The sequence below is a fragment of the Neovison vison genome, chromosome 12 (assembly GCF_020171115.1).
Source record: "Neovison vison isolate M4711 chromosome 12, ASM_NN_V1, whole genome shotgun sequence".
Classification (NCBI taxonomy): Eukaryota; Metazoa; Chordata; class Mammalia; order Carnivora; family Mustelidae; genus Neogale; species Neogale vison.
Genome location: NC_058102.1, coordinates 92,357,172 through 92,370,776, shown reverse-complemented (window position 1 = coordinate 92,370,776; position 13,605 = coordinate 92,357,172). Strand labels below are relative to the sequence as shown.

At 36.8% G+C, this 13,605-nt stretch overlaps 1 pseudogene; it reads left to right on the top strand.

The window, feature by feature from the left end:
* The first annotated feature begins 883 nt into the window (after positions 1-883).
* Positions 884-11,477, top strand: LOC122890968 (annotated as a pseudogene).
* The last annotated feature ends 2,128 nt before the right edge of the window (positions 11,478-13,605 follow it).

Genomic DNA, 13,605 nt, shown 5'->3' with positions numbered 1-13,605 from the left:
AAGAGCAACTGCAATATACAAAATGCAGGTCCAAAAGTCCCCAAATGGAAGGGGAAAGCTACTGAAACTCTCTCCAGGTTGGAAGGGCTGGTGAGCTCAAGAATTGATATTATTACTCCACCATGATAGTGTGGACAAGAGCAATATCCAGTGACTGAGGTGGCCTACCACCTCAGTGAGCCCTGGGCCCCTAGCCCACACAAGCCCCAGCCATCTCCCTCATCAAGGTGGTGCATACCCAGACACTCATGGGCAGTGCTCACTAAAGCTCCAAATATCTTGCCAAGGTGACAAAGGTGCAAAGGATCCTGGAACACTCCAGAACTGCATCCTTTTGGTTCCAAACAGCTTGCCAGGGCAACCACTGCACAAAGTGCTCCAAGATCTCTGGCTCATGCCTGCCTCAGCTCTAGCTGCCCCACCAGGGCACCCATGTGCAGCACCTGAGGACTCCCTGGCCCATGTGCTATCTCAGTTCCAGCTACTCTGCCAGGGCACCCGTCCCCATCCATACACCCGGCTTACACCCAGTCCAGTTTCAGCCATATCACCAGGGTGCCCTCTGCATGGAGAGCTCTGGAACTTCCCAGCCTGTACCCACTTCAGCTCCAGCCATCCCACCAGTGTGGTCCCAGCACAAACTGCTTCAGGATTCTGAGTCTGCAACCAGGCATAAAGAGTCTACATAAAGGATGATGATGATAACAAGCTTATTCCTTCAAGTTTAGGAGAAGTATCTTTTCTGCCTAATTCATAGAAGCAAGCAAAGAAAGTCAATTGAAATGAAGAGCAGAAGGATACGCTCCAAATGAAAGAACAAGACAAAACCTCAAAAACAAACAAACAAACAAACAAACAAGTAAATGAAACAGAGATAAGCAATATGTCTGATAAAGAGTTCAAGGTAATGGTCATAGTGGGGGGCCTGGGTGGCTCAATCAGTTGGGCATCTGCCTTTGGCTCAGGTCATGATCCCAGAGTCCCGGGATCAAGCCCTGTATTGGGCTCCCTGATCGGCAGAGAGCCTGATCCCTCTCTGCTCCTTACCTTGCTCAGGCTTTCTCTCTCTAATGAATAAATAAAATCTTTAAAAAAAAAAAAAAAGCAATGGTCATAGAGATGCTCACCAAACTGGAGAGAAGAGTAGATAAACTCAGTGAGAACTTCAACAAAGAGATAGAGAATATAATAAAGAACCAATAAGAGTTGAAAAATGCAGTAACTGAAATGAAAAATACACTAGAGGAAATCAATAGTAGATTAGAGAATAAAGGAAAGATCAGTGGTCTTCAAGAATGGGTAATGAAAAACATCCTGACTGAACAGCAAAAAGAAAATAGAATTTTAAAAAATGAGAATAGGTGAAAGGATATCTTAGACAATGTCAAGCAAATAAACATTTGCATTATAGGGGTCCCACAGAAGGGGAAGAGAGAGAGAAAGGGGCAAAAAATATGTATTTGAAGAAATATAGCAGAAAAACCTCCTTAACCTGAGGAAGGGAACAGACATTCAGGTTCAAGAAGCACGGAGAGTTACAATAAAGATACACCCAAGGAAGTACACATCAAAACATATAATAATTGAAATATCAAGGATTAAAGATAGAGAAATTTATAAGTAGAAAGAGAGAAGTGACTACTTATATATAAGGTAAATTCTATAAAATTATAGTTGAATTTTCAGCAGGAACTTTAAAGGTCAGAAAAGAGTGGCATGATACATTCAAAATGCTGAAATTAAAAAAAAAAATCAGGAAGACTCTACACAGCAATGACATCATTCATAACTGAAGAAGAGACAAAGAGTTTACCAGACAAATAAATTTAGAGGATCTTATCAGCCCTAAATTGGCCTTATAAGAAATTTATTAAAGGGACTTCTATCAGTGGAGAAGGTCATAAGGAGAAGAAAATGATGACAGGAAAGGGGACTCACAAAAAGATGTAAAATACAACAACATATACATAGAATGTGGGGGGGGATAAAAATAAAGTTGTTTTAGAATGTGTTTGAACTTAAGTGACTACCAACTTAATACAGATTGCTATACACTTAGGATATCATGGTAACCACAAACCAGGAACCAGTAACACATAAAAAAATAAAGAGTAAGAAAGCCAAGCATGTTATTGAATCTCATTAATCACAACGAAAGAGAACAAGAGAAGGAATAAAGAACTACAAAAACAACCAGGAACAATGGATAAAATGGCAATAAATACATACATATCAATAAGTACTTAAAATGTAAATGGTCTAAATGTTCCAATGAAGACACAGGGTGGCAAAATAGATTAAAAAACAAGACACATCTATATGCTGCCTATAAGAAAAGACTGAAAGTGAAAGGATAGAAGATTATACATGCAAATGAAAGTGAGGAAAAAAGGCAGAGCAGCAATACTTATATCAGATAAAATAGATTTTAAAACAAAGACTGTAACAAGAGACAAAGAAAGGCACTATATAATAATGGGATCAATATAGCAAGAGGATGTAGCAATTGTAAATATGTACCCAACACAGGAGCACCTTAAAACACACAGCAAATATTGACATACATGAAGGGAAAAACTGATAATAATACAATAATAGGGGACTTCGCAATTCACTTACAGCAATAGATACATCATTCAGGCAATAAAATCAATAGGAAAACAATTTTTGAATGACACATTAGATATACGTAAAAGATATATACAGAACATTCCATTGATCAACAACAGTATACACATTTTCAAGTGCATGTAGAACACTCTCCAGGTCAGAGTACACCTTAGGCCACAAAACAAATCTCTGTACATTTAAGAAGACTGAAATAATATCAAGTGTCTTTCCCAACTGCAACTGTATGAAACAATTACATGGAAAAAAACTGGATAAAACACTATCACATAAAGGCTAAACAATATGCTACTAAACAACCAATGGGTCAATGAAAAACTCAAAGAGGAAGTAAAAAAAAATGTGAGACAAATGAAAATGAAACAATGGTACAAAATTTTTGAGAAACAACAAAAGCAATTCTAAGAGGGAAATTTATAGCCTACCTCAAGAAATGACAAAAATCTCGGATAAACAATTCAACCTCACACAATTTAACCTCAAACCTCTTGTTTGAACAAGAACAAACAAGGCTCAAAGGAAGTAAAAGGAAGGAAATAATAAAGATCAGAATGAAAATAAAGATAGAGGCAAAAACACAAGAGAAAAGATCAATAAAACCAAGAGCTGGTTCTATGAAAAGATAAAAATGATCAGTCTTCAGTCAGTCTCATCAAGAAGAGAGAGAGGAACCAAATAAGTAAAATCAGAAATGAACCATGAGAGACTATGGACTCTGAAAAACAATCTGAGGGGTTTGAAGGGGTTGGAGGGGTGGGAGGTTGGGATACCAGGTGGTGAGTATTATGGAGGGCACAGATTGCATGGAGCACTGGGTGTGGTGCAAAAATAATGAATACTGTTATGCTGAAAATAAGTAAAAAATAAATTAAAAAAAAAAGAAATAGGGAAAATAGGAGATGATACCACAGAGACGCAAAGAAGTATGAGACTACTATGAAAAATTGTATGGCAAAGAACTTGAGAACCTAGAAGAAATTGATAGAAACATGCAACCTTCCAAAACTAAGATCAGAAGAAACAGAAAATTTGAACAGACTAATTACTAATAAAAAATGCATTGATAATCAACAAGATCTTAACAAATAAAAGACTGAGACCAGATGGCATCACACATGAATTCTATCGAACATTTGAAAAAAAATTAATACCAATTCTTCTCAAACTATTCCAAAACATAAAGGAGGAAGGATAGGTTCCAAACACATTCTATGCATTCAGAATTACCCTGATATCAAAACCAGATAAAAACTGTGCCAAAAGGGTGCCTGGATGGCTCAGTGGGTTAAAGCCTCTGCCTTCGGCTCAGGTCATGGTCTCAGGGTCCTGGGATCGAACCTCACATTGGGCTCTCTGCTCAGCAGCGAATCTTCTTCCTCCTCTCTCTCTGCCTGCCTCTCTACCTACTTGTGATCTCTTTCTGTCAAATAAATAAATAAAATCTTAAAAAAAAAAAACTGTACCAGAAAAAAGAAAGAAAAAAGAAAAGAAAGAAGTACAGTCCAATATCCCTGATGACCATGATGTGAAAGTCCTCAACAAAGTATTAGTGAACCAAATTTGACAATGCATTAAAAAGACTCTTCACCACAATCAAGTGGGATTTATTCTGGGAGTGCAAAAATGGTTGAATATTTGCAAATCAGGCAGTGGGCTCTGGGCTGCCGGGGTCAATAAAGGATCTCAAGATCACTGGGTGAAAACTTGCTCTAAAAACCACCAACTGGGTAGCTTTTGTGGGGGATCATACCCCAAAACCAGAAGCCATTGCTAACTCCCCGAAATCCTGGAATGAGACACTTACCTCCAGGTTGGCTACTCTCCCTGAGAAACCACCCAGGCTCACTACAAGGTCAATGTGGTAAAGAATGGCTTGGTAGATGACTTTGAGAAGTTTAATGCCCTGAAGTTTCCTGTGCCAGAGGATAAATGTACTGTTTAGGTGGATGCTGAAGAAAAAGAAGATGTGAAAAGTTGTGCTGAGGTTTTGTCTCTCAAAGACCAGGATTGAGCAATATGAAAAAAAGCTGGAGAGGATAAGGAACATAATTCCATTTGATCAGGTGACCATTGAGGACCTGAATGAAGTCTTCCCAGAAAACAAATTAGACAAGAAGTATCCCTATTGGCCTCAAAGTCAATTGAAGATTTATAAACTTGAGATGGGGAGAAAGTTCTGGCCCTTGTATTATAAAAGCTGGACATTAAAAATAACGATAAGGTCGGGGCGCCTGGGTGGCTCAGTGGGTTGGGCCGCTGCCTTCGGCTCAGGTCATGATCTCAGAGTCCTGGGATCGAGTCCCGCATCGGGCTCTCTGCTCAGCGGGGAGCCTGCTTCCCTCTCTCTCTCTGCCTGCCTCTCTGTCTACTTGTGATTTCTCTCTGTCAAATAAATAAATAAAATCTTTAAAAAAAAAAAATAACGATAAGGTCAAAAAAATTTGTAGATCAATGTGATACACCACATTAATAAAATGAAGGATAAAAATCATATGATTATCTCGAGATGTAGAAAAAGTGTCTGAAAAATTCAACATCCATTCATGATAAAAACTTTGAATGAAGTGGGCTTAGAGGGAACATAACTCAACATAATACAGGCCATATATGACATACTCACAGATAACATCATACTCAATGTGAAAACCTGAGAGGTTTTCCTCTAGATCAGGTGCAAGACAAGAATGTCCACCCTCATCACTTTTATTCAATATAGTATTGGAAATCCTAGCCATAGCAATTAGACAAGAAAAAGAAATATAAGATATCCTAGTTGGTAAGGTAAAAGTACAACTGTCATTACTTAGAGATGACATGATACTGTACAGAGAAAACTCTTAAGACTCTATCAAGAAACTATTGGAAGTAATAAGGAATTTCATAAATTTGCAGGATAAAAAATTAATATACATAAATTTGTTGCATTTCTGTACATTAATAACAAAGTACCAGAAAAAGAAATCAAGAAGCAATTCCATTTACAATTGCACAGAAAAAATAAAACACCTAAGAATCAACCAAGGAGGTACAATAGTCATACTCTAAAAACGGTAAAACATTGATGGAAAAAACAAAACAAAACAAAATAACAACCCTGAAAGCAACACAAATAAATGCAAAGATCTAACATGTTCATGCATTGGATGAATTGATAACTGTTAAAATATCCATACTACCCAAAGCAATCTACAGATTCAAAGCACTCTCCATCAAAATAACAAAATAACAGCATTTCTCATAGAACTAAAACAAATAATACTAAACTTTGTATGGAACCAGAAGACTTCAAACAGCCAAAGCTATTCTGAGAAAGAAAAACAAAGCTGGACGTATCACAATCCCAAATTTTAAGATATACCACAAAGCTACAATAATCAAAGCAGTATGGTATTCATACAAAAACAGATACATAAATCAATAGAACAGAATAGAGAATTCAAAAATAAACCCATGCTTATATGGTTAACTAATAAATGATAAAGGAGGCAAGAATATACAATGGGGAAAAGACAATTTCTCCAAAAAATGGTGCTGAGAAAACCTGACAGCTACATGCAAAAGAATAAAACTTCAGTAATTTCTTATACCATATGCAAAAATAAACTCAAAATGGATTTAAGACCTAAATGTGAGATCTGAAACCATAAACTCCTAAAAGAAAACACAGGCAGGCACCTGGCTGGCTCATTCAGTTAAATGTCTGTCTTCGGCTCAGGTCATGATCCCAAGGTCCTTGGATCAAGCCTCAGTGAGGAGTCTACTTCTCCTGTTCCTTCTGCCCCTCCCCCCCAACTCATGCTCTCTCTCTTTCAAATAAATAAATGAAATATTTAAAAAGGAAAATATAAGCAATAATCTCTTGGACATCAGCCTTAGCAATATTTTTCTAGATATGTCTCCTTTGGCAAGAAAAACAAAAGCAAAAACAAACTACTGGCCTATATTAAAATAATTTGCATAGCAAAGGAAACCACTAATAAAACAAAAAGGCAATCAATTTAATGGGAGAAGATAGTTCAAGTGATGTATCTGATAGGAGTTATATCCAAAATATATAAGGAATTTCTATAACTAAACATCCAAAAACACCAATAATCTGATTAAAAAATGGGCAGAGTAACTGAATGGACATTTTTCCAAAGCCGACATACAGATTGTCAACAGACATATGAAAAGATGCTCAACATCACTAATCATCAGGGAAATGCAAATCAAAACAACAATGAAATAGTATTCTATACCAGTTGGAATGGCCAGTACCCCAAAAGTAAGAAATAACAAGTGTTGGCAAAAATGTAAAGAAGTCTATGTACATTGCTGGTTTGACGTAAATTAGTGCAGCCACTGAGGAAAATGGTATGGGTGTTCCTTAAAACTTAAAAATAGAATTACCATATTATCCAGCAATTCCACCACTGGCTATTTACCCAAAGGAAACAGAAACACTAATTTGAAAAGATATATGCACCCCAGTGTTTACTGAAGTATTATTTACAACAGCTAAGATATGGAAGCAATTTAAGTGTCTGTTGAAAGATGAATGGATGAAGATGTGGTATAAAAATATATAAAGGCATTCAAGAAATTAAAAATAGAGCTTCCCTATGACCCTGCAATTGCACTCCTGGGTATTTGCCCCAAAGACACAGATGTCGTGAAAAGAAGGGCCATCTGTACCCCAATGTTTATAGCAGCAATGGCCACGGTCGCCAAACTATGGAAAGAACCAAGATGCCCTTCAACGGATGAATGGATAAGGAAGATGTGGTCCATATACACTATGGAGTATTATGCCTCCATAAGAAAGGATGAATACCCAACTTTTGTAGCAACATGGACGGGACTGGAAGAGATTATGCTCAGTGAAATAAGTCAAGCAGAGAGAGTCAATTATCATATGGTTTCACTTATTTGTGGAGCACAACCAATAGCATGGAGGACAAGGGACGTTAGAGAGGAGAAGGGAATTTGGGTAAATTGGAAGGGGAGGTGAACCATGAGAGACTATGGACTCTGAAAAACAATCTGAGGGGTTTGAAGTGGCGGGGGGGTGGGAGGTTGGGGTACCAGGTGGTGGGTATTATAGAGGGCACGGCTCGCATGGAGCACTGGGTGTGGTGAAAAAATAATGAATACTGTTTTTCTGAAAATAAATAAATTGGAAAAAAATATATATATAAATACACACACACACACACACACACACACACACACACAGGAATACTGCTTAGCCAAAAGAAAGAATAAGACCTTTCCATTTGAATAATACAGTATACGTTAGTTAAGAAAAAAAAAAAAGATCTTGCCATTTGCAACAACATGAATGACTTAGGGGATATTATGCTATGTGAAATAAGTCAGACAGAAAAAGACAAATGCCATATGATTTCACCTACATTTGGATTCTAAAAAATGAAAACAAAAGCAGAAACTGACCCATAAACACAGACCACAACCTAGAGACTGCTGAGGGGAGAGGGGGTGGGATGTATAGGCTTCCATTTTTAGAATTTTTAAGTCACAAGGGTGAAAGGTACAGCATAAGGAAAGAGTCAATGGTGTTACAGCAGTGTTGCATGGTGACAGATGGTAGCTACAACTGTGAACATAACACAATGTTCAGAGTCGCTGAATCACTGTTTTTCACCTGACCCTAATGTAATAATATGCCAACTATACTTCAGTTTAAAAAAAAAAAAGTTATATATTGATTTTTGACTACAGATGAGATTGGTGTCTCTAACCCCTGCATTGTTCAAGTGTCAAATGTAGTAAGCTTTACCTTCTTTTTCAAATGATATCCCCTTCCCTCCTTGGGAGGGGTAATAAACAGAATTTGAAACCACTTATTTTAAGAATCCTCAGATAGATTCTGTGAGGCACTGAGGTTACATAGCATCACTGGAGAGAGAAACAGCTGAATGCAAAATGGGAAAATGAAGAGCACAGAGATACAATACTTTATCAGTCTATTGTTTTGATGGGGATAGACATGTATTAACAATTGGAAACCTCAACAATGCCTGAGTATTTTCCAAAAAAAAGACTAACAAATAGATTGTATTCTGTATTAAAGGTTTACCTTTCATTCTTTTTTTTTTTTTTAAGGTTTACCTTTGATTCTTAATTGGAAGTGAAATTTCCTTTCATTGTGTCCCACTGTCATGCATCAAAGGGCAATCTGTGAGAGTGACGCATCAGTTATCCACTGCTGTGTAATATACAACTCTAAACTGGACAGCATAAAACAATAACTCTCAATTATTACTCCCAAGTCTATGGGTCAGCTGGGAGATTCTGCTGGTCTTGGCTGGGCTCACACTCCTGACTGCTGGGAGCTGTGGATGGACAGACAGTACTCACTTTGTCTGGAGTCTCACATGTTTTGGGGGTATCTTGCTGTATGTACCTAACCTACCATTATCTTAGCTGGAGTAACTGGATTACTTCCAAGTGGTGTCTCACCTTTTACCAGCTTAGCTTGACCTGTTCTCATGGCAAAGAAAGCAAGGTTTTGAGATGATAAACTTAGACAGGGAAAGGCTCAGGACTGGAATACTCACTTTGGCTATATTCTATTGTCCAAATCAAGTCATAAAGGTAGCTCGTATTTTGGGGGTGGAGAAGACGACTCCACCACTTAGTGAAGGTTGCTGCAAAGTCACAATGCAAGGCTAGAAGCAGGAAAGGATGAAGAACTGGGGCCATTTGTTCGATCACCACTAGTGGCTTCATGCTAGTTTTCAATGCCAACTTTGCTTGCTCCTCTGTGTAATGTTTTCCAACCTAATGTGATTTTGATACACATCAACTTTAAATTCTTCAAGGGCTCTTCACTGTCCTGATATGAAATCTATACTCTATCAATCATAAATGGCACCCCATTAACTGGCTCCTGCCTACTTCTTATCCCCTCCCCTATACTTATACAACTAATGTTGTCACACCCATGTTCTTATATGTACTTCTTCGAACACATCTGTTCCTACAAATACTCATTTTGCCTCTGAAGCTGGAGTTTCTCCAACTCCGCCCCCCCAAAACCATTTCCAGTTAGCTCTTTCTCGTATCTGTACGTTTAAATTCTCCAATTCTGTTGATAACTAATATTTCCATCATAAAATTAAGTGAACAAATTTTGAGATGCTATCAGAAGATTAATATTGGTAAAACAGTTTTAAACAGTCTTCCTAGAACTAGATTCCCAACAAGGACTTAATTCAGGAATCTATAAAGGGTAGGTTGTATTAAATATTTAATCTTAGTTTTTTCTGTTTTTTTCCCGTTTATATTTCATAATTTGTATTAAAATATTTTACATAGATTTTTTTCTATAGTGCTTGTGAGGTAATTATCTGTAACCCATTTTCAAATCCTCTTTTTTTTTGGTGAAATTATTTTCATATCAGACAGAAAAAAAAATACTATCAAGCTTTCCTTTACAGTGGGTCACTCCACCAATCCTCCCTGACCCCCAAAGCAGATGTTAAGTGCCTTTTCTGCATGCTCCCATTGCTTTCTGCTACAGTTTCTTTGTTTGCTGTCTGGCTAACTCCTGTGATCCTCGTCTTTTCCTCTTGATAATCTTACTGTGTAACAGTGCCTGGGATGCAGCAGGAGGTCAAGACATTGCTTATTAAACGAATCATTGCATGATTTAATGTAACTACATAGGTCCATTTAGTAATAACTGAGTTTGCTTCTTGTTGATTGACTAACTTGTTCCTTATTCAAAATGCTGAGTATCAGCTGTTAGGAAAGATTCTGGCAAATGGAGCATGATTGTGATTTGTAGTGCAAATGTCACGTTAATTCTTTTTGTTTTCTGGCTGATAGTTAGATCTCTTGTACTATGCATCAAAAATGTCACAGCTAAACAATCTGAGGGATTAAATGGTTCCTGATGATTTCTCTGCTGCTAAATGTCAGAAAGATATTACCTAGCTATGGTTGTCAGTCTTCGCTGGTGAGTTCACATGGAAAGCACTTCCTTTTTTTAGTTTGAAGGCATTAAGAAACACACTCAAATTACAATTTAAGAGTTATTTGCTCTAGAGTATACAATCTGTTGCTATTTCATTGTCAATCATTTCAAATGTTTTACTAAAATTGTCACCAACACTGGTCACCATTTATTTTCACCTTCAGTGCTCTTTTTGTGAATTTCTTTTATGCTAAACTTTTATCAAGATGATTTTAGGATTTCTAAAATTTTATATTGTTTCATAATGACCTAATGATGCATATTGCCAGCATCTCTAAACACTAATGGCAGCTTAAATATTTTTATTGCCTTAATTATTTCTGGTAGCACTCTTGAGATATTATGTGAAACTCATTGGACCCTTCCTCATTTCACCTCTGGCTTAACAGTAGGCCCCCTTCTTGTCTTGTGATTCCTATTTAGTTTTTAAAAAAGTTAAAATGGTCCCTCTTCTCATTCAAAAGACTCATTATCAGAACCAGTTTGGACGAGAACCTTGTGGCAGTTGTGAAAGGGAAAATAAGGGATATCGCTTAGCATCTCTTACAGGTTTACTGAAAAAGAATACTTGAGAATGGATTATAGATAATTACTTCACAAGGAGCATTTGAAATCCAATTACAAGATTTCTTATTTAAGTAGAAAAAGAAAGAAAACTTTCACGCTTACTTCAATGTAGTGTGGTATTTTGCAGAATGAGTCCATCCTGGGAGTTTAACTGTGGGAAGACTTTGTGATAGCACCGTCTTCCTATAACAGGATTCCGCAGATAGCTTATGATGAATCTCCTATATGTGTTCATTTAATTTCAGGGGTTGCTGCACTAAACAATAAACCGAATTTGAAAGTCCGAATCCGGATATAACTTGTCACTTTTTTTCCCCCAGTCAGTTCAATCAAATGTCATTCTATTCAATTGAATATAGATAGGGTGAATTTCAAGTAAGAGAAAAATTCAACCTGAGTGACAGATTTTCTCTTAAAGTTACTTTTGTTTGATTTTCTTTATTTTTTCTTTCTTTTTTGTGAAACCACACAATGAAAATTGAAACCAGAATGTCAATTCAACTCTTGCCTGCTGCTTCTGACTCAGGTTTTTGGATCAGTGAAACCAGTTGCTCTCATGTGGTCATACAGGTTGGGCATTGTACAAATCCAGTGAGTACCATTACATATATCATTATGGAGATGTCAGTCCCTAGGAATTGTGCAGTGTCTACTTTGCGTAACTGTAAACAGTTTCTCCGTCATGAAAGAGGTACTGCCTCCTGTTTTGGTTTCAAAGGAATGCAAAGAGTAAAACTGACAGAGATTTTCAATTAGTGATTTAGGCATTTTTTTTTTTTAAGGGGATCTGGGCCATAAACTGATAAATTGTGACCCTAGGCAAGCAGATAACTTAACTTCTTCAGGCCTCAATTTTCTTATCTATGAAAGATAAATAATAATATCTTGTTTTCCTCTGCTACCCAGAGCCATTGTGAAGATTAAGTGAGAGGTTGGTTAATTCTCTGCAAAGTTAAAAGTGCTAGGCAAATGTGTTTTAATATTGTCATTATGAGAATGTGCCAGGAAAGACACATGGCACTTGACGATCTTAGTGAAATCTGTATAACGTTTTCTATCAATGAGAGCTATTTACACTATATTTTTAATTAAAACAAGGTCATATGCTGTGGTTCTTACAAGGTTTTCATATGATAACTACTAGAAGCATGTTATGTTTTTAACATTTATAGATTTAAATAAATATGGTAGGTGTATGGCATTCTTATGCCATTCTAAGGACTGAGTCACATTATATTTTATTTTCTTATTCCTAATTAGAAATGATTATTTTTCTTCCAAAGGCCATCTTTATGTCAGTTAGTGGTCTCAATTTAAAGATAAAATTTAAACAACAGCTTAATTTAAGTATGTGCAAACATTTATTAGGAAGTGACCACATGTCATAAGTGGTTTTAAGACTTCTACAAATTTCTTCTACAAATTTTCGCTCATTTACTGCTCACAGTCACTTCATGAAGTAGGTACTGTTATTGTCTGCATTTTGCTGATGGGAAATTAAAGCAGCAGAGGTTAAGTAGTTTGCACAGATCACATAGGTAGTAAATGGTAGAACGGGATTCAAATCCTGGATGTCTATCTGGCTACAAAGTCTGTGGCTCCTAAGCACTGACTTGTTATCAGTCAAGGACTGTAATCAGTCCTTTAGTTGTGTATAGGAAAACACTATAAATCATATGGGTTATATGTAGAGATGCATATAATTTTGAGGTCAGTTGATTTGAGTGCTGTACAAATAAGGCTAGGGTTGAAGGCCATATTTTCATGGAGAACTTTCCATGTGGATCAACACTGTTTATGCCGGTAATATCTTCTGTGGACTATAAAAAGTAAAAGAAGAGATGGGCAAATATCCAACATCCCCTGCACTTCCCTCCCAGCCCACGGTGAGTCATCATGTTCTCTACTCCTGACCAGATGTCTTATTTGAATATTCACAAAACTAGGCTAGCACATGTGATGCTATCATAAGCTGAGGTTTTTCCTCATCTAGTTTAATATTCCTAAGCAAATGTCTTATTACTGGGAGGCAAAATTTCCATCAAATAAGAACAAAGTACCGTATGGAGGTTTATGTGTCTTTAAAAAATATATATATGTACCTTAGTCATGTTTCACTGTAGCTACGCTAATACTATTGTCAAAGGAAGTCTATGTAACTTGAAATTATTTTGTAACTTAGAATAGGATACACTTACTCTTTGTGCCATTATCCATCCGTTATTATTCTTTCAATCTTTGGAAATCAAAACTACATTTACTATCCCTGGTCTTGCAGTGCTTCCACATTATCTATGATGAGTCAATGATTACCCTTCAAGGGTTTGGCACTGTAATCTAGGAATTCTTTCAGTAGTTTTGAAAGACAGTCCATGTCAAATAGAGTTATTAATCCATTAAAACAATCTCCACCCTCATATATGCCT